This window comes from Panthera pardus, unplaced genomic scaffold (assembly GCF_024362965.1).
Source record: "Panthera pardus isolate Hobbes unplaced genomic scaffold, ASM2436296v1 HiC_scaffold_13, whole genome shotgun sequence".
In the NCBI taxonomy this organism is placed as follows: domain Eukaryota; kingdom Metazoa; phylum Chordata; class Mammalia; order Carnivora; family Felidae; genus Panthera; species Panthera pardus.
In genome coordinates this window covers 31,488,936-31,512,161 of record NW_026526688.1, presented here as the reverse complement: position 1 = coordinate 31,512,161, position 23,226 = coordinate 31,488,936, and the positions used below count along the sequence as shown (strand labels likewise).

The 23,226-nt window shown below is 40.2% G+C and overlaps 1 protein-coding gene across 8 annotated transcripts in view; it reads right to left on the bottom strand.

Annotated features, from left to right (window-relative positions):
* Positions 1 to 23,226, bottom strand: part of ADRA1A (adrenoceptor alpha 1A) — a 161,488-nt gene that overhangs the window by 53,533 nt on the left and 84,729 nt on the right. The gene's annotated exons all lie outside the window — the stretch shown is intronic.

Here is a 23,226-nt window from a genome sequence, read left to right as displayed (position 1 = left end):
AAGGTGGTCTATTCAAATGGGAAGCTAAGAAAACTGGACTCCGACCAGATAAATCCAGAGATGAATCCTCTGCAAAATTGTGTATTTTTTGTCTCTGATGCTCCCAACTCCTGACTTTTCCTCCCCTTCTGCCTCTGCTCCTAGCAATGGCAACTCTTACTCACCCATTTTTGTTCTGGGGCTTTCTCCATATTCCTTCAACTTATATCTACTCAGAAAAAAATACATAATCAATGAACTAATACTTAGATTTAAATAATAATGACATCACTTTTTCTGATGATATATGCATAGTAATAGGAAACATAGTCTAATCACAATTTCTAAGCATTAAGTACAACCATATTCTTCTTATAAACTGCCAGCCAAGGAATAGGTTATGAAAGATTATACTTCTTAAATAGTAAAACATGCTAGAGGAAAAGTTTTTGAGTTAGAGTTTCAGAGTAGTGAAAGCTGTCTAGTTGCTCTGAAAGAACAAAAGCTGGTAAATATTTGTTTCTTCTCATTATATTGAGGGGAGGAGACCTATTCTAAGCCACCAAAGGAACAGGCAAAATGATTCTCAGTGACAAGACTAGGATGAGGCTTTTAAGGAAAGATTAGAAAGAAGGCAAAACAAATATTTGGCATCATTTTGTCTTTCCTTTTTCAACCATACCCCCACAAACTTTCTGCCTCACTGATCCCATTCCTTACAAAGAAGTGAATTAATAAAGACTCTTCCTAGAAGGGAACCTATGGCTAAAAGAAATCTTAACTACCCTTGCATCTATCTATTCACTCGCCCATCCATTTGTCTATCCATCCGTCTATCCATCCACTCACCCTCACCCAACCGTCCATCCACACATTCATTCACCCTCATCCACCATTCATAAATCCATCCATTCAGCTACCCTCCCATGTATCCACTTGTCCATGCATCCACCCATCCGCTCACTCACCCCACTCATCCATCCACCCATCCACCCATCCAATCCATCCATCCATCCATCCATCCACCCATCCACCCATCCATCCATCCATCCATCCACCCATCCACCCATCCACCCATCCAATCCATCCGTCCATCCATCCATCCATCCATCCACCCATCCACCCATCCACCCATCCAATCCATCCATCCATCCATCCATCCACCCATCCACCCATCCAATCCATCCATCCATCCATCCATCCATCATCCATCCATCCAACGCCTAGATCTCAGACTGGTATTCCACACTGTGGACATTCAGGCTATGCTTAACTCTTTCCAGTGATATGAGACTCACATAAGCCAAGCAGCCACCTCATTCTGACAAAGAAACACGGTCAACAAATAGCTTTCACGAGTTAGCATTATTTTATTCTTCTCATTATTTTATTCTCCACTGCTGTAACAGTTGTTTCAACCACTGGACAATAGGGCATAAAAACAAAACCCAGGGGAGCCTGGGTGGCTCAGTCGGTTAAGTGTCCGACTTTGGCTCAGGTCATGATCTCACGGTTTGCGAGTTCGAGCCCCGTGTTGGGCTCTGTGCTAACAGCTCAGAGCCTGGAGCCTGCTTCAGATTCTGTCTCGCTCTCTCTCTGCCCCTCTCCTGCTCATGCTCTCTCTCTCTCTCAAAAACATAAACATTTAAAAAATTTTTTAAAAAACATAGAAAACAAAATGAAACAAAAAAAAAACAAGTTCACACAAAAAAGTCTTTTAAGACTGGACTCTAAAATCTAGACAGAAGGGCAATTCTGAAAGCTGAAAGTTTTCTGTAAGATTTGAAGCAGGAGAATAATTTCTCTACAAGTAATAAAGTCCTGATTCCTATTTGGTGAAATTTTGCAGCTTGGGGACCCCAGATGTGTTTTATTTGGCCAGCACCATATTTCCAAAATAATGAATCAGTTGCTAAGTTTTAACATTAGACTATTTCACATAAACCCTGAGTCTGGCTTATCCTGACAAAAAGAGTGTGCTTAATGATTTTCATGATTTTTTTCTTATTAAAAAAATACGTTTAGTAATTACTATCTGATGTGGTGAAGAAACACTTTCTGAAATTAAATGATTCCTTCAACTTAGCTTTGGTATATTTTTTATTTCTGCTAAATACTTTAAGTTTAATATTTTAAAATAAAAAAATACGACACTATTTTATAATTTTCTTTCTAAGTACCCACCTATCAATCCACTCATCCATCCATTTTCCCATCTGGAGGGATATCTAGACTGTTATGTCCAAATGATAATGATGGTTATTTATAGATAATGGAATTTTAACTTTCTTTTTTAAAGTATATTTTTCTGAATTGCGCTCATTTTCAGTATTCAACACATACCAGTTTTATATAACAATAATGCTTGTCACTTAAAAGACTCCCTTAAAATTCAAATATATTTTTTCTTTTATCTCTTGAACTGAACTTTTAATTAATGTGATTCAGAAAATCTAAATTAGTAAAGAATGTCATTTTTTTTCAGATTATAAAAAAATATTTAAAACCAAAGTTTCTCTATTAGATCACTTCCTCCTCTAATACCAATCTAACTATTTAACTCATTTAATAATTTAGAAAAACATATGTTTTATTCTTTTTGTTGGTCAAAAACAGCTAGACGTATGGGCCGAAATGTCCAAAATTTTCACTACCAATATCAATCTCATCGAGACATATCAGATTGAATTCTGTGGTACCAAATAGTAAAATAATACTTTTAAAATGACTTAAAGATCACATGTAGACTTCTATTTCTGGAAATAGGAGAAGCAAAATATATTGGAAAACCTCCTATAGCCAGAATACCTAGACATAATAGGTAATTTTAATAAGCCCCCATTTAAGTACATAGCTAAGTGGCAAGATGGCAAAAAAAAAAAAAAAAAAAAAAAGAGTCTCCAGGGTCCAACAACAAAGAGTACTTGAAAACATGGTATTGACATAACACTGATCTAAGGCTGCCTTATGGACATTTATTGTTATTGATGATCAAGAGATATGACTTTTATGAACCACACAGGGGCAGAAGATGTGGTCTTGGGCCTGTATAAGATTGGGAGCAATATACACTGAGATCCTTGCATGAAACACGGAACCTTCCAAGGGCTAGGCCTCCAGTGAAAAGGTAGATGAGTAGGAACCTTATCAGTCTCAGCCTGGATCCTGATTGTGGAAGAGAAAAGTTTCTTCTGAGAACTGAAACATAGCAAAAATTAAATATATCCAAACTTGTAGGATGCAGCCAAAGCAGTACTTAGAGGGAAATATACAACCATAAATACCTCTATTGGAAAAGAAGAAATATGAAAACTAATCAGTAAGGTATCTATATCTGTTACCTACAAAATAGTGACTGATGCAAGGATTAAATAATAATGCTTTATTTGGAAGATCTACTCCCAGGGCAGAAAGAATGAGAAAAAGGGAAGTGAGGAAGGAAAGGTAGAAACAAAATGAAAGATAATAAACAGTGGTCATTGATTTATTACAAGCTATGATAAGACTGAACTGATTGCTTGACAGGTGTATCAATTTGCCACCTTTTTAAAATCTCCAGACAGGCTATTCAACAAAAGAGAGCCTCGAAACAGAGTCTTAAGAAAGTATTCCTTTTTGTGTGGGCCTAGGGTAGGCTAATAACAGCCCTTGCAAGAAAGGCATAAAATCCTAGCTGGATCTTTTTCCTGTATATCCCCAGTGGATCAAAAACCTTAGCTGATATGGGAAGGGCAACAAACTGTTTACTTTAAAGCACTGGAGAAAACCAAGCAAGATAAACACAATAAAACACAACAAAAACTGCTCAGAACCAAGGACAGAAAATTTTGAACACAGCCAGAGGGGGAAAAAATTACACATTACCGACAGAGGAACAAAAATAAAAATTATGGCAGGGTTCTTATGAGAAACAGTGCAAACCAAAGAACAATGATGTGCCATCTCTAAAGTGTTGACAATAAAAACATCACTCCGAATTTGATACCACAGAAAATATCTTTCAAAAATGAAGGAGAAATGAAGACTTTCTCAGACGAATGAAAATGAAGAGACTTTACTGCCAACAGTCCTGTACTATAAGACACGTGAAAGGAAATTATTCTGGTAGAAATTTGAATCTACACACACACACACACACACACACACACACACACACACTAATGAAGAACATTGCAAACAGAATAGCTGAAAGTAAATATAAAATCATTTCTCCTTATTTTAATTGTTCCAAAGTTAACTGACTAAAGCAAATATAGTAGCAACGTATTGTGTGTTTATAACGTTTGCAAAAGTAAAATATACGACAACAGACTGGGAGGAAGGAATTGGGAGTACACTATTGGAAGGTCCTTAACATTATAGGTAACCGATATGATACTATTTGAGGGCAGAATACAATTAGTTAAAGATTATACTGTAAATACTAGAGTATTCACTAAAGTTATAAAAAAAGCACCAACAATAAGTCAATAGTAGAGATAAAGTGAAATAATCTAAAAGAAGGCACAAAACTAGAAGGAAAAAAAAAAAGCCCAAAGATGGAACAAATAGAAAACAACTAGCAAGGTAGTAGATTTTAACTGAAATTAGTACATAAAATATAAAGACTAAACAAACAAATTAAAAGACATAGATTATCAAATTGGTTAAAAAGCAAGACCTAGCTATATGCGCGCACACACACACACACACACACATGCACATGCCATACGTTTATAAGAAAACGGTTTTAAGTATAAAGACATAGATATGTTAAAAGAAAAAGGATGTAAAAAGATATACTAGGAAAATACTAATCAAAACAATGCTAGAGGAGTTATACCTATGTCAGAAAAAGTAGCTTTCAACCAGGGATAAAATGGGATACTACATAGTCACTTTCTGAGGAAGCTGTAACAATCCTAAGGTGTATGTACTTCATCATAGAGCTTCAAAATATGTAAAAAAAAAACTGAGAATTAAACAAATCCATAATTACAGTTGGAGACCTAAACACTTACTCTTAAGTAAAGAGAAAAAGGTGGGATACAAAAGGTCTGGACAATACTTCAAACAACTTGACCTAATTTACAGAACTTTCCACTCAACAGGAGCAAAATACACACTCTTCAAAGCGAACACGAAATATTCCCAAAGATAGACTATTTTCTGGCCATTAAATAAACCTTAACAATTTTGGAAGAATTGAAATTCTTCCACATATATTATCAGACAATAATAGAATTAAAATAAACATCAATTACAGAAAAAGTAACTTAAAAATCTACAAATACTAGGAAGTAAACAACTCACTTATAGAAAAAGCACCTCATGAATCAAAGAGGAAATTGTAGAGAATACAGAAGCTCTTACCTGAATGAAAAAGAAAACATAACATCAAAAAACGTGGTTTGAAGCTAACGCAGTACTCAGAAAGAACTACAGACCCTACAGGCATTAAATTAATAGTGAAACATTTCCACAAATAATTCTATGATCATAAATTCTACAACTGAGATGACATTGACAAATTCCTTGAAAGGCACAACTGCTAAACTTATTCAAGAAGAAGCAAATAGCCTAATTACTCTTATATCTGAGAAAGAAATTTAATTTGTGGCTGAAAACCTTACAACAAAGAAAAATCCATAGCCAAGGTGGTTTAATATTAGAGAATTGTTTTGTCTATTAGGAAATATTAGAACAATCTATTAATGTGATTTACCATATTAGCATATTAAAGGAAAACACAACAAATGCCTCTCTCCAAAGATTCAGGAAAAGCACTAATGAAATTCAACATCCATAAAGAACAAAACCTTTTAGCAAACGAGGAAAGATACATTCTTACTTTTTGGGTAGACTATCCACCAAAAACTTAACAGCCACACTAGACTCAGTGGTGAAATATCAGAAGCATCCTCTTTAAAGTCACAAGTAATGGGGCTTAACAGTTTGTTAAGCATCTGATTCTTGATTTGGGCTCAGGTCATGATCTCACGCTTCGAGAGTTCAAGCCCCACATCAGGCTCTGCACTGGCAGCATGGCGCCAGCTTGGGATTCTTTCTCTCCTTGTATCTCTGCCCCTCCCCTGCTCACGTTCTCTCTCGCTCTCTCTCCCTGCCTCAAAATAAATAAACTTAAAAGAAACAAGTAAAGTCACAGGTGCAAAAATAATGGCTGCTGCAACACTGTTTTTCAGCATTGTACAGGTGGTCCTGGCCAATGCGGGAGGAGAAGAGAAAGTAACGACTGGGTAGGAAGAAACGAGTCACTCAAATGCACAGATGTATGAATGCTATGCAGAAACTCCTAGAGAACCCACTAGAGAACGCGTCAGAATTAATAAAAACTCAACAGTTTTTCTGGATGGCAGGTCAGTACACAAAAAGAAATTGTATTCCCGTACTCAGCAAGGCACTGTTAAAGCATGTATTTAAATAAATACATGTCACAATAGCAACACAGGTGCAAGGTATCTAAGACAAGACAACCAATGAAAGATTAACTAAATCTTTATGGAGAAAAGGATACCACTTTGAAGGACACTGATAAACCTAAATAAATTGAGAGGTAGGGCTTGCCAGAGAAACAGAAGCAACAGGATGCATAGAGAGATATAGGAGAAGGTTTATTATAAGGGACTGGATCACATGATTATGGAAGCTGGGAAGTTCCTTGACCTGTCATCTGTAAGCTGGAGGCCCAGGAAAGCAGGTGGTATAGTTCCAGTTCAAACCTTAGGACCAGGGAGCCAATGGTGTAAGCCCCAGTCTGAGTCCTAAGGCTTGAGAACCAGGAGGCACGGAGGTTCAAAAGCAGATGATACAAGCAGCTCACAAGGAGAGAGTGAATTCACCATTCCTCTGCCATTTTGTCCTATTTGGGCTATCGGTGGCTTGAATAAATGCCCATCTTCAGTGGTGAGATCAGTATTCTGCACTCAGTTTCTGGATTCAAATGCTAATCTCTTCCAGAGACACATAGACACAGCCAGAAATACTGTTTTCTCAGCTATCCAGGCATCCCTTAGCTCAGTCCAGTTGTTACATACAATTTACCATCACTGAGATCTCGTGTTTTTACATGGAAAGACTCATTATTGTAAAGATACCAAATTTCTCCAAATTAACTTAGAAGGAAAATCAACAGAAGAACGTGGAAGAACTCCGGTTCCTAAATATCAAGATATTTGAAAGCTTTTGTAAAATAAGTTACATCGGTTTAAGAATCTGTTTAGGTCTGAAGAGACCAGGAAAAGAATGGAGAGCCCAGTGATCATATATATATATATATGCACACACACACACACACACACATACATATATATGTATGTATGTGTATATATATATATATATATATGTATGTGTATATATATATGTATGTATGTATATGAATGGAATCTTAATATACGACAAAGGTTATATTGCAGATCAGTGAGGAAAAGACAGATGGTTCAATAAACAGCCCTGGTAAACCTGGTTACCCAAATAGGGAACAAAAGTCAAAGTGAATTCCAATCTCATACATAAAAATCAATTCCAGGTCGATCAAAGGTCTGATTTTATATTCACCCACTAGCACTTTACGCAATAAAATGAGTGCCTCCCAAATGTACTATGCTAAGTGAAAGAAGCCAGATTCAAAAGGCTACATGCTGCATAATTCCATTTATATGGCATTCTTTAAGCAGCAAAACTATAGAGACAGAAAGCAGATCAGTGGTTGCTGGAGGCTGAGGGCGGGGAGAGAGGTTAACTACAAACAGCAAGAAGAAAGTTTTTGTGATGATGGAATTTTTAATACCTTGATTGTGCTGGTGGTGACCCACTTGTATGTGTTTGTTAAAATTCACATAACAATGGGGTGTCTGGGTGGCTCCGTGGGCTAAGCGATGACTCCCGATTTCAGCTCAGGTCACGAACTCATGGTTCATGAATTTGAGCCCTGCACCAGGCTCCCAGTGCCGACCCTGCTTGGGATTCTCTCTCTCTGCCGCTCTCTCTGCCTCTCCCCTACTTGTGCTCTCTCTCTCTCTCTCTCTCTCAAAATACACAAATAAACTTAAAAAAATTCACATAACTATGCAGCAAAAAAGAATGCATTTTACTGCATATAAATTACACCTCGTAGGAAAAATTCCATTAAGAACAAAATAACTAGCCATTATGAATCTCTTAGTACCTGCCAGGCACTGTGGTTAGTGTTTCTACATGCATCCTTTCCTTTAATTTTTCACAATCACCTTATGAAATAGATAATGTAATTATTTAAGTGAAAAAATTTAAAGTGACAGAATCATTCTTCAGTGTCTTTTATTCTGTAAAGTTGCTTACATTCTTTTTTATTTTACTTTATTTTCATATTTATTTATTTAGAGAGAGAGAGAGAGAGCATGCACGCGTGCATGCTAGAGCAGGGGAGGGGCAGAGGGAGAGGGAGAGTCTTCAGCAGGCTCTGCACCCAGGGCTGAGCCCAGGAGGGGGCTCCACCTTACACCATGGGATAATTACCTGAGCCAAAATCCAGAGTCAGATGCTTAACTGAGTCGCCCAGGCGCCTTGCTGAAATTCTTTTCTTCTTATTTTTTTAAACTTTTAAAAATGTTTTCGTTTATTTTTGAGAGACAGAGCATGAGCAGGGGAGAGGCAGAGAGAGAGAGAAGGAGACGCAGAATCTGAAGCAGGCTCCAGGCTCTGAGCTGTCTGCATGGAGCCCGACACGGGGCTCGAACTCATGAACCGCAGGATCAGGACCTGAGCCGAAGTCGGACGCTTAACCGACTGAGCCTCCCAGGCGCCCTTGTTTAAGTTCTTTTAAAAAAATTCTTTAAATCTCCTCTCTAGGAGTAATTTCTTGATTAAACATCCTTGATCGCCTTTGACCTATAACTTCATTGCCACTCAGTTGGACAGTGTAAACATTCATTTTGCTGTTAGACTTTTTACTATCTTTCCTAAGGCATATATCAAGCATTCTATCCATCTCTGCTACAAGCCATGCCTTTGTGGGAATATGCACACCCCTGTACACAAGCCTGTCACAAAAGAGAATGTGTTTCGTGACACTGAGATTCTAAAAGGATGCAGCTTCTGTACATAATAGGTGTATAAAAATAGTCACATTCTTTAAAACTTATAATTTACTTGGAGATCATTGCAGATTCACATACGGTTGTAAGAAATAATATAGAGAGATCTCTTATTGCTTGGTTTCCTCCAATGGTGTCATCTTGCAAACACAGTAACAATATTACAACCAGGATATTGACGTTGATACAGTCAAGATTACAGCACTTCTCCATCACTGGCAGAGGTAGCACCCCTACCTCGCTCCCAACTGCAACCTCTCCTTAATCTCTGGCTACCACTAATCTGCTCTGCTCTCCATTTCTATAATTTTGTCATTTCTATAACTTTGTATAAGGATATTATATAAATAAAGTGATACAGTGTGTAATTGTTTGGGGGTTTTGTTTTGTTTTATTTTCCACTCAGCATAAATCTCTGGAAATTCATTCACATGTATCAATAGTTCCTTGCTTATCTGTTTGTTTTCGAGAGAGAGAGCACAAGTTGGGGAAAGGGTCAGAAGGAGAAAGAGAGAGAGAGAGAGAGCACGAGTTGGGGAGAGGGTCAGAAGGAGAGAGAGAGAGAGAGAGAGAGAGAGAGAGAGAAGAGAGAATCCCAAGCAGGCTCTATGCCCAGTGCAAAGCCCGACACACGGCTTGATCCCATGACTCTGAGAACATGACCTGAGCCGAAATCAAGAGTCGGACCCTCAACCGATTGAGCCACCCAGGTGTCCCCAGCTCCTTCCTTTTATTACTGAATAGGAATGTTATCAATCTGTTTAACCATTCCCTTGCTGAAGAACATCTGGGCTGTTTCTGATTTGGGGCTATTAAATAAAGCTGCTATAAATATTCCTGTCAGCTTTTTGTGTGAGCATAAATATCACTCCTCTGGGATAAATGCCCAGGAATGCAATTACTGGGTTGTATGGTAGTTGCATGTTTAGATTCTTAAGAAATTGTCAAACTTTCTCAAAGTGTATCATTTTATAATTGCCACCAAAAATTTATGAGTGATCTGGTTTCTCTGCATCATGGCCAGCATCTGTTATTGTCACTATTTTGTATTTTAGCCATCCTGATGGTTGTGTAATAATACCTAATGGTGATTTTAATTTGCATTCCCTAAGGGATAGTGATGCCGAACATCCTTTCATGTATTTATTTGCCATTTGCTACAGAAATATCTGTGCATGTCTTTTGCCCACGTTCTACCTGGATTGCTTGGGTATTTTTTAATGAACTCCTTATATATTCTAGACACCAGCCTTTTATTGAGTATATGGGTTGCAAATAATTTCTGTCAGTCTGTAAGTTAGCTTTTCCTTCTCTGAACGAGGTTGTTTGTAGAGTGAAAGGTTGTTTTTTTTTAATTTTTATAAAATCCAATCTGTTCATTCTTCCTTTGGCGAATAGTGCTTTTGGTATCATGTCTTGTCTAGACCTAGATGCTAGATTTTTTTCCTTTGTTTTTTTTTTTCTAAAACTTTTATAGTTTTATGTTTTATGTTTAGGTCCATGATCCATTCTGAGTTAATTTTTCTATAAGGTGTCAGATTTAGGTGAAGGTTTAATTTTTACTCCTGGATATCTAACCTCTCTTGCATCATGTGTGAGGCAGGTTGTCTTTCCTCTGCTGTACTGCTTTTTCATCTTGGTCAAAAATCAGCTGGATGGATTTGTGTGGGTCTATTTTTGGGGTCTCCACTTTGTGTGTCCGCTCCTCTGCCAATCTACGCAGTCTTGATTAGTCTTGCTATATAGTAAGTTTTGAGAGTCTACTTCTTTCAAATGGTTTTGGCTATTCTAGTTCTTTGACCTTCCATATAAATTTCAGAAGAGTCTTGTGTTGTATATAACTACAAAAATATCTTGCCAGGGTTTGGGGAGCAATTGTGTAGTAAGTGGGTATGAATCTGGGGAGAACTGATCATTTTACTAAGTGAGTCCATGGACACAATATTTCTTTCCATTTTTTTCAGATCTTTGACTTCATTCATCAGCATTTTGATGTTCTTAGCATATGAATACTGTACATTGTTAGATTTAAATGTAAATATTTCATTTTTATGAGCAATTGTAAATGGTATTATATTTTTAATTTTGGTGTCCATGTGCTCATTACTAGCATATAAAGAATTATTTTTTGTTTATCTTGTTTAAAAAAATTTTTTTAACATTTATTTTTGAGAGTCAGAGACAGAGCACCAGTGGGGGAGGGGCAGAGAGACAGAGGGAGACACAGAGTCCGAACCAGGCTCCAGGCTCTGAGATGTCAGTGCAGAACCTGATGCAGGACTGGGATCCACGAACTGTGAGATCATGATCGGAGCTGAAGTCGGATGCTTAACTGACTGAGCCACCCAGGCACCCCGTTTTTTTGTTTGTTTGCTTATCTTGTGTCTTGAGACTTTGCTGAACTCACTTTTTAGTTCTAGAATTTGGGTTGTTTTTTTTTTTTAAGATTCCTTGGAATTCTCAACAGAGATACCATATCTACAAATAAATACATATATCTACAAATATGATATTGTATCATCTGTAAATAATGACAATTTTATTTCTTCCTGTCTAATCTGTATGTCTTTTCTTGCCTTAATGCATGGACTAGTATCTCCAGCAATGTGCTGAATAAGAATAGTGAGGGGGCGCCAGTCAGAGTGGCCAAAATGAGCAAATCAGGAGACTATAGATGCTGGAGAGGATGTGGAGAAATGGGAACCCTCTTGCACTGTTGGTGGGAATGCAAATTGGTGCAGCCACTCTGGAAAACAGTGTGGAGGTTCCTCAGAAAATTAAAAATAGACCTACCCTATGACCCAGCAATAGCACTGCTAGGAATTTACCCAAGGGATACAGGAGTACTGATGCATAGGGGCACTTGTACCCCAATGTTTATAGCAGTACTCTCAACAATAGCCAAATTATGGAAAGAGCCTAAATGTCCATCCACTGATGACTGGATAAAGAAATTGTGGTTTATATACACAATGGAGTACTACGTGGCAATGAGAAAGAACGAAATATGGCCCTTTGTAGCAACGTGGATGGAACTGGAGAGTGTGATGCGAAGTGAAATAAGCCATACGGAGAAAGACAGATACCATATGGTTTCACTCTTATGTGGATCCTGAGAAACGTAACAGAAACCCATGGGGGAGGGGAAGAAAAAAAAAAAAGAGGTTAGAGTGGGAGAGATCCAAAGCATAAGAGACTCTTAAAAACAGAGAACAAACTGAGGGTTGATGGGGGGTGGGAGGGAGGGGAGGGTGGGTGATGGTTATTGAGGGTGGGTGATGGCACCTTTTGGGATGAGCACTGGGTGTTGTATGGAAACCAATTTGACAATAAATTTCATATATAGAAAAAAAATTAAAAAAAAAGAATAGTGAGGGGGGCATACATGCCTTATTCCTGATTGTAGAGGGAAAGCATTTATGCTTTCACCATTATGTTTAATGTTACCTGTAGGTCTATTACAGATAAATGGAATCAAATTGAGGAAGCTTCCCCATCTGTTCATAGCATTTTTTTTTAAATCATAACTGCACCGGTGGCTTTTGTCAAATGTTTCTTCTGCATCAGTGGATATAATCATGTGCTTTTGCTCCTTTGGTGTGTTAATATGTTGAATTACATTGATTTCCAAATACTAAACTAGCCTTGCATCCTTGGAATAAATCTCACTTCATAATGATCTAGAATTTTTTCTATACTGCTGAATTCTATTTGCTATTCTTTTGTTAAGAAATTTTGGAAGGATAAAGGATATTAGACTGTAGTTCTTTCTCTCCTCCCTCCCTCCTTTCCTACCTACCGGTCTTCCTTTCTTCATTTCATTCACTGTCTTTGGTTTTGATACTAGCTCCAAAATTAGTTAGGAAATGTTCCATTCTCTTCTATTTTCTGGAAAAGATGTGTAGGATTGATGTCAATTTTTCTTCTGGTAGAATTCTTCACTGGAACCATCTAGGCCTGGAGATTTCTTTTCTGGGAGTTTTAAAGTTATGGATTCAATTCCCTTAATAGTTATAGGGCTATTTAACTGATTTATTTTATATTGAGTGAGCTGTGGTAATTTGCGCTTTTCATGAAAGTAGTCCATTTCATCTAAATTGTCAAATTGTTGTGTGTAGAGCTGTTCATAGTATTCTGTCATCCTTTTGACATTTGCAGGATCTGTAGTGACATTCAGCTTCACTCCTGATATTGGTAACTTAAGTCTTTTTTCTTTTTCTCTTGGCCAGTTTTGCTAAATGCTTGTCAATTTTATTAATCTTTACAAAGAACCAGCTCTTTGTGTTATTTTCTCTATTGTTTTTCTGTTTTCAATTTCACTGATTTCTGTTCTTATTTCTTTCTTTCCTTCCTTCTTACTTTGGATTTATTTTGTTTTCTCTCATTCTCGTTTCTTGAAGTAGGAGTTTAGATTATTTATTTGACTTTTCCTTTTTTACAACATTTTTATCATGCAAGTATGTGCATCTCAGCACGCCATTAGCTGTGCCCCACACATTTTGATCTTTTATTTACATTTTCACTCATCTAAATGTATTTTTTAAAGTTCTATTGAGACTTTCTCTTTGGTCCATGATTATTTAGAAGTGTGTTGTTTAGCTTCTAAACATCTGGAATTTTCCCTGATGTTTTTCTGTTACTGATTTCTTGTTTGATTCCATTGTGATCAGTGATCACACTCACATGCATGATTTTACTTTATTTATTTATTTTAATGTTCATTCACTTTTGAGAGAGAGAGAGAGACAGAGTGAGACCAGGGGAGGGGCAGAGAGAGAGGGAGACACAGAATCCAAAGCAGGCTCCAGAATCTGAGCTGTCAGCATAGAACCCAACACAGGGCTCGAACTCATGAACTGGGAAATCATAACCTGAGCCGAAGTCAGATGCTTGACTTAGCCACCCAGGTGCCCCACATGCGTGATTTTAATTTTATGTTTGTTGAAATGTGTCGTATGGTCCAGAATATGGTCTATCAGGATATGTGTTCTGTGAGTGCTTGAAAAGAATGTAATTCTGCTGTCGTTGGATTGGCATGTTCTATGTCAATTAAACCCTCTTATTGATAGTGTGTTGAGTTCTACATGCTTGTTTATTTTCAGTCTGGTTGTTCTGTCAACTGTCAAGAGAGGGGTGTTGATATCTTCAAGTACAACTGTGAATTTCTCTATTTCTCATGTCAGTTATATCAGTTTTTACTTCACATATTTTGCAGCTATGTTGTTTGGTGCTTATACATTTAGACTGCTAGGCCTTCTTGGTGGATCGACCTTTCGGTCAGAGTAATACATGCTCTGAAGACTACTTTGGTGCTCAAGTAGCCATTCTTGCTTTCTTTGGACTACTGTTTGCATGATCTGTCTTTTTTTTTACTTTCAACTCTCATATATCACTATATTTGAAGTAAGTTTCTTGTAGACAGCATATAGGTGAGTCATGTTTTTTATCTAATTCACTCTGCTAAGTCTGTGATCTAGGAGGCAAAAGAGAAAGCCCAGGAAATGTATCACTGTGGTGTTCCTTGGGTCTGAAGATCTCTAGTTGGTCTTCCTTCTATTTTTCAAAGTCTTCGTATGTTTTATATACAGTGTCAAGGATTTTTAGTTGTAATTAAGTGGGAGGAATAGGTGCAAGTGTGTCCACTCTATCTCTCTGGAAGTAGAAGTCCCTAGTCACATTTTGTAAGCCTTTGCTGTTGTTCTTGTGGCCGTTTCTCCATCAGGAGTACAGTCCGGTGTGGTGGTTTACAGGGGACATTTGGAGTTAGACCGGTCAATATCCACCACTCTCCTGCCACATATGATCTTCACAAGGGAACAAATATGTCCAAGACTTACATTCTCCACCTGTAAAGCTGTACTTACCTTGTAACTTGCTTCGATAGCTGAAAAAGATGATATGTGCAAGTGCTTAGCACATGACTGTCGAGAACTTGAACACAGCTAGTACGATTGAGGAGGTTAAGCTTTTAGTTTACTCAATTCTAAGTCATTTAAATTTAAATAGCAACATGGGGCTAGTGGCTACTCTATTAGTTCAGAGCGACACTGTTATAGATGGGGATAACTAATACTCACGGTATTCATGCAGAGTAAATAAAAATATGGAAAACTGCTTTGAAGACACTGTGATACACAACCTGAGGTGATATTTGTAGTCGATACAATAACTCAAGTATGTTATTTTTCCCCTTCTAACCGAGAGCTGTCAATTTTTTGTCATAGACCTAAATAGAAGAATAAATACCATCAAGAAATGAATGAAATGGAGGAGGACAGCCACAGGACGCAAAATGTGTGATTAGCCTTCCTCCGACGTGTGCTCCTCTCCATGACATGCTCGTTCACCCACACACTATAGCGTCTGCCTTCCACACTCTGTCACCTGCTGAGCCCCATCCTACAGGATGGCTCTGTGCTGGGAGACGGGCAGGGGCAGCAATTTCGATCTGCTTCCTCATAGAGCAATGCCTCACATGGAGCTCAGTTAGCAACAAGAATGTGGTCTGCTATGAGAAATTGGTCCCTGGTGATCCCTACCTCAAAAAGATCCCACTACCCCCCTGCCATACTCTGATGAAAAGTCATCCAAGGGAACTAGATGAGGTTCTTTGACAGACTATTTCCCCCTTAGGGCTGTGGATTCCATCCTGCAAACGAGGACAAGTGGACTGCTCCAAGGGCACCAGGATGGGTACTAGGTGGCCTGGCTTCTTTACTTCTCTGTGCCACCAAATATCTAGGTGGTACCAGAAAACTCAGCTCCCTGTCATCCTGTGTGAAATGGAGACTCAGACCTCCACCGGGATCATAATCCCCTGTTTTATACCTGACACTTGTACGTTTTTGTGACTTCAAGGAAACAGCCACTTCCTGATGTATATTACAGTTGTAGAGATGAGTAACTGGAGGTGCCATAAGGTCAGAATTTGGTCAAAGTGTCACAATGAGATGGTACCAGAACTGGAAGTGAAATCCTCAAGACTCTAAGCCCTCGGGTCTTTGCCTTGTACTGTGGTGCCGTGATCTCATTTAGAAGGAAGCATTGCTCAGGGCTGGAAAACGAAGTGTCTAATGAGTAGATCTGCTTCCCTCCCTTGCTCAACCTTCACACTTGTTAACACAAGCCCTGGTTTGGATATATAGAAAGGACAAGAAAAGCAGAACAAAAGAGATACGGAGCAAAAAAAGAGGAAAAAAAAAAAAGGCAAGAGAACGGTAGAAGGGATGCTTAATAGTTTCCACCTGTCCATAAAGAAAGACACTTAGAGTTTCCAGAAGAGCTAGCACCTTCTCGGAGTCAGAAGAATTAAGGAAAGTAAAGACGGAGAAGTGAGGTGGCTTTGTTCCCTTTAAGAGAGGTCTATTTAGTAAGTAGACACAGGGACAGCAGAGCTTGTGAATTAAGGCCCATTGGAGTTCCAATCTCTCCGGGGAGCCTCAGTCAGAGCAACCTCTTGAACTTTATTTTTCTCATCACTGTAAAGGGGGTTGTGACACCAATACCAAAGGATTATCGTGAGGATGAAGCGAGAAAATGTATATAACAGGGCTGTCCAAGATAAAGAACACAACAGAAGAGAAAATTTATTAGTTTGGACTAGAACCAGATATTCTGTTTCAATCAAGTGATCTTCCCGTTATAATATGCCTCCCCTCCTCTTCCCTCCCTCCTACCCAATGCCAACTCATTCTCTTAAGCCCTCTAATTAGCTAAATAAAGAGTACAGACAGGGCCTAGGTGAAAAAAAATGTTCTCTGAGCCAAGTGAAGTCCCCAGGGAAGGGAAGAAGCCCACATGGCCAATTACCATAGCATCATTTCATTTCCTCGGAGTGACTAATACCCAGAGATAGTCACTTAAACACTAATTGCAGAAGAACAGGTAGAAATCATGTTAAATGAGCCCATCTTTATTTCTGGGGAAAAAGACAGCCAGGCTCTGTGATCCAGGAGTATGCTTGCTTCTTAATCTTCCACAGAAAGAGAGAATAGCTTCCATTTCCAATTGAACACTGGATTTCGACTGCATCAGTAGTTGTTCTCAAGCCAGCGGGCAGATTTACAGCATTGCAACTGAATTACCAGCAGAACAATGTGCCAACTCCATTGTGGCGGCATCTGATTTTTCCAAATTCAAGCACTGCGTCAAACAGTGATGCCTGCATGCTACAGAGAAACCACTGACCCCCACACATCTCACCTTGAACTTTCTAGAGCCTCCAAGGCCTCGGTCTCCATGCTGTGTTGAGAGAGAGGGAGGAGAGCCCCCACTTTGAGAAGGTGTTTTGGGACCTCTTCACTGAGGGTTACTGTGAATCCTCGCTCCCCACCCTCCAGCTTGTTTTCTGTTTTCCACCTGTAGCTTCTTTTCCTTCCTTTTCTCTTCTCCTTCCTACCTCTAGCCATACTTCCTTCTACCACCGAAGTCAGTTTTCTTATATCACAAGAGGTGGAAGGCAAGTAGGAAGGAAGACAGATGTCCTTCATTTCCTAATGCTGTCCTACTTCCTGACCTACAAAGTGACCATGAGTACTTTGCACTGATTATCCTAGGTCCCTCATCACCCAAAGGCCAAGTTACCCCACCTGCAAGCCGTTGGCCATTCCTGTCAAATTTTCCTAATCCCGCCTACTTAAATTCTACTTATTTCCTAAATTCCAAGTGCCACCTCCTTAAAAAGTCTTCCTTAACTACTTCAGCCCTTACAAAACTCCTGTCACTTCTTTTTTTAAAAAAAAAATTTTTTTTTAATTTTTTATTTTTAACGTTTATTTATTTTTGAGACAGAGAGAGACAGAGCATGAACGGGAGAGGGTCAGAGAGGGAGACACAGAATCTGAAACAGGCTCCGGGCTCTGAGCTGTCAGCACAGAGCCCGATGCGGGGCTCGAACTCGCGGACCGCAAGATCATGACCTGAGCTGAAATCGGACGCTTAACCGACTGAGCCACCCAGGCGCCCCATAACTCCTGTCACTTCTTAAAAAAACAACAAAGTTTAGTTATAGTATCCACCTTACACACCAGTTCTATTGTGCATGTACTTAAGACTCCTCATTCTGATTTAATTATCCCTAAGGGAGGGGACCAAATCTCCCATCTCTCTTGTATTGTCCATACATGTCTTGGTTCAAGGCTATGCAGAGTTCATTGCCTATTTGATATCCGCTTAAAACAGAAAACTTGCTTCCAAGTTCTGTGCACTGGTGTTTGCATGAGGGCAGGGGCTTGGTAAGCCACAGAGACAACTTTTCATAGTGTAATGGTTCAATCTGGCACAGAACACGTTTCTCAAAAGCCTCTAGTTTTCTAGGGACTGAGTTGGCCGCTGGCTATGTCAGAAACACGTTCTGTCCAGAGCAGTCGTTACCTCTTCTTTATAAAGAGATAACCAACCCACCTATAAGCTGGCCTCATTCCCATCACGGAGATAATGAAAACAGGGTGCATTCCAGCTGAGTTAGTACTTCCTGTCTGTCAAGCTCAGCTCAAGTTCAATTTCCTTCCATGACCTTCCTCAGACCATGCAGCCATAAGGCTGTGTTTCCTAAAAAAATGAAATGAGGAATGCCAGAATGACTAAGATGATGTTCTCATGGGATGATCCTTTGAATCTATTTCCAGTTGGTGGTTGAGTGTTTCTGACTGGCAGGCAGTTCTGCGTGCCATATTCAGAGACCCAGGCTCCTTCCACATGTGGCTCTGCAATGTCCTAAGACCCTGGGGCGACCTGGATCCAGGAGCAATGGCAGGACCACAATATGACTTCCATGGTTCTAGCCACCTCTGCCTACATGGGCTCCATCTTTCACACAGAATATTACAAATTGTATTGTAGGACTCAGTATAAAGATGAATATATCATGTGTTAATATACTTTCGTGGAACTGAAAATTAATTTTTGCATTTTGCTTTTTGAAAACACTAATACATTTCCATGAGCCCTTACAAGTCTCATGGTCCCTAAGGGCGGTGCTCAGCTAGTCTGTGCTTATTTCTTCCTGGTCCAAATCTCCATGGCACCGGCTGCCCCGTGCTCTTGGGACCCAGTTCATGCTGCCCTGGTCTGCCCCCTTGATACATACACATCAGTCTCACCAGACAGACAGCAGGACAGCAGGACAGCAGGACGTTGGGCCTTTTGCTTGCATGTTGCCCAGTGCTTTGCCGAGAGCGAGGGCTCTAGTCGTATGGATGACACAGCTGTCGTGGATTGGGCAATTTCCTTCACTCACCAAACCTCAGTTTCCTCATCTGTAAAATGGAGTGCTGGATCTGAATCCCCCCCATGGTACTTCTGTGTGGACGAAATGAGATGATTCATGCTTAGCGCAGCATCTGGCCCTTGGTAAGTTCTAAATTTGGGGAAGTAACGTTTTTATCATTATGACTTAATATGACAAGAACTCATATTTATAGAAACTTGGGTTCTCAAAGAACTGCCACGGGATGATAACATGGCTGTGGTTTTCATGTCTCAAGCTTGTTTATGGGAAACGCTGAGGTTTAACAGAAAGGTTCTGGAGTGAGCCCGACGTGGATTTAAATCCCACTCCGCCAGTCACCAGCCGGGTGGCATATCACACATATTTAATCTCTCCGACACTCTGCTTTCTCATCTGTGAAGTCAAATGACTTCCTTTACAAGTACTAAAACATTGTCCTTGGTCTCCGCGTCACCAGGCCGCCTTCCTTTTCTGTTGAGGAAGACGATTAGTGTCTAAATATCTCCTGTTGTGGTTATGAAAGCCTCAAGGTTCTTACAGGAGGCCCGGAAATTTGGTGTGGAGATCCAGAGTGCTAGCTCTCTTCTCTGTCCCTAGCCCTGTTAGAATAACAACAGGAAAGTCCTCATCAGTCATTAGCACCTTTACCTAAAATGTGCTTCTAGTCTCCAAAAAGCAGGTTCCATTGGCTGAGGAAAGGAGGGAGGATTTAAGAACCCAAGGCTGGGGGCAAAAGGTCTGGGATGCCGAGGGCTGTGTTATTTATATTTTATAATATATAAATATTATATATATATATATATTTTTTTTTTTTCTGTGATACAGGCATTGCCACAATTTGATGAAATCCTCTTGGTTTTAGAGTAACTACACTCCCCGTAGAGCTCTCTACTAAATGAAGTCGTAGGGTGTGAATTTCAATTCTTTCAAGTCTCGGTGGTTAGGGGCCTAATATTCACCTGACCTAAACCCTGAAAACAGCAATCAGGCCTATCGCCTAGCGAGCCATCTGCTAGGGACGTGTCACAACCACATGCAGGACGATCTGGGTGAGAATCCAGGACCTGATTCCAGTCCTGTCTTTGCCACGTACAGCTCCATGAGTTACATCACTTGGTCCTGGGATTCCTTTGTTTCTTCCCTTACAATCTGCATAATAACACAGTAGCTACCTTATAGGGTTGTATGCATGAGGTAGCACATGTCATCTGGTGCATAATTTTGCAAAAGCATCACATCCCAGTACAGCAGAGGGACACTACCTAAGCGACTGCTGGAAGCTGGGAAACACAACTTAGGAGCCTTCTAGCTGTCACCTGAGCCAGGGACTGCACCATCACTCACACAGAGCCACAGAGCAACCTGCAGCATAGCATGTCTGTCTTATTTGCTGGCAAAGCCGGAGTCTGGATAAACCCTGCTGGATTCAAGACCATATGAAAAGAGGGAGAAATAGAGGGCCAGCAAAAAATGACCACAAAACAAGGCAAATTCAAATGGCTTCTAGTAGTATCCATAATGCAGAGCCGCCTGGAAACGGAATAACAGGAAGATAAGACGGGTCCCAAAGAGCATTGGAAAAAATGAGAAAATGAAAATGTATGCAGGCTCCTTAAAGCATGCAACCACTACCGCGAAGATTTCAACTCACCCTGTATTTTTAATAAATCTAAAATAATTCGAATGGAATTTTCCTTGGTACTTACAATTGTGTTATAAATTTCACCGGTTAAGAAAAAATGGCAAGGGAAAGATGGGTGGTTCAATAAATGGAGGGAGAAAACAACAAGAAGCAGCGAACTATAGGCAATATGATAAGATGCTTAATCACACGTCAAAGGAATGCAGCAACAAGTCACAATGACCCTTGACGCCACTTCTGAACACGTGCAGCTTGCATTTGGAGTTTATTATGAACACGGGCAAAGAGGCAGCAATGAGAGTCAGAGGAACAGCCCAATGAAAAGTGAAAACCTAGAAAAAGATCAGTAATTCCATACCCCACCATCCGCCTTAGAGACAGCTCTGTGCGCACCTGGTAAGTTTCTACAGATCTGAAAAAATCATCCAAGGAGCAGGCAAGCTGAGTGCAGGCAGATTCATTAGGGACGTAGTGCCTCTGCATCCCTAACTACCGAGGGGAGATTGGGGTATTGCAAACCCGAAGACGACAGCAGGTGTGTGTGAGAACGTGCCTCTGCTAGACTCCATTCAACAACCTGCATCAGAGACACAAGGACCCATTACAGCATACATGAGGCAGCGTTTCCGGGGTTTGCCTACGGAGCTATAAGATTAATAAGCTTCCTGGGTCTTTCTCATGCTCACCAAAGTTTGAGAAGCACCACTTTATTTATTTTTTTTATTTTTGTAACGTTTATTTATTTTTGAGACAGAGAGAGAGGACAGAGCGCTAGTGGGGGAGGGGCAGAGAGAGAGGGAGACACAGAATCCGAAGCAGGGTCCAGGCTCTGGGATGTCAGCACAGAGCCCGACGCGGGGCTTGAACCCATGGTTGGCGAGATCATGACTGGAGCCGAAGTCGGACACTTAACCGACCGAGCCACCCAGGTGCCCTGAGAAACCACCATTTTAGCACCTCCCAGCCAGCGTGTCCTTGCCAGATGGCAACAGGCTGCTCTTGGATCCACTGGTTCCTTGTGGGGAGGCGGAAGACTAGGTTGACACCCAAGACCACTCTTACCAAAAGAAGCTTCGTGACCTATTCTGTCTGCACCCACCCTCGAACCTTGGAAGCAGCCGTGCATCCTTTTCTTTCAAAGAAAGGGGAGGACGGGGAGGAACTTGGCTGTGAAATTATGATGCTGTGATCTCATTCTTGTCAATCTGGTTCTGAGCCCGGCTTTCTTCTGCTGTCTCCAGAACCCCAAACTTAATCATCAGGACTCCCTGTTCTTGAGTGTGAGGATGACACACATCTGGAACCACAGGGAAATGGCCATGAGAGGCTGAGGTTGTACAGCCAGACAATATTCTTTTAATGCAAAGAGGGGAAGAGTTGACCAAAGGTAAAACCAGAGATGGTTTGCCTGGGGGGTGGGGAGGGGACAGCACAGTCAAATCCTATCAGTGTGGCTACGGCAAGAGCTTGCAGAGATGATGGTTTACTTAAGGAATTAACAGAAAAATAAGCTGCTCTGCCCACAATCATCTCAGCTGCCAAAACCCCAATTATTTCTTACCCTGAAATGATCCTAGGAAAAGAACAGTCCAACTTCTGCCCCTGTGTCAACTACTCCCTCTTGACCTTGTGGTTAACTCCTTCGGAATATTAAAATATGATTCTTTAGCCTCTCGAGCTGACCCGGGCTATTACAGTGTCTTCCCAGATGGGGTCAACTGGGGTCTCTCTCTCTCCATCTCTCTGCCTCTTTCTCTCTTTTCTCTTTTTCTCATGTACACACACACACATTCTTTTTCTCTCTCTTTTTACTTATGTTCACAATGCTAAAGAATTTGACGAAAGCCCAAGATATTGGTCTTCATATGAGTCTCACTGATGCATGTTACTTTCTGGACTTCAGGGGACTGAAGTCTTTTAAAAAGAAACGTGCTCAGGAGAAGGGTTGGTGGGGCGGGGAGACCGTGGGGCTCTGGAGCGTGGGTACCTAATCATGTATCCTTGGCAGCCACAGCAAGAACCCCTGCTGACTTGTCAAACTCTCACATGGACGTTAAGAAGATTAAGATAATAGCATGCCTAACATAGCTAATAAGAAAGATTTGAAACAATTGGCAAAAATAGATGGAGTTATGAAACGCTTATTAAGGGATAATGATTCCGTGTCACAATAACGGCAACATAGGGAACATAGGGTCGGCTTAATTTCACGCACCGAGAAGAGAGATGTAGATGATATGGGGGCAGAAAGAGACAGAATCTGCAATGTTCTGTGCCCAGTGCCCGACGTGACAGGCAGAGACACA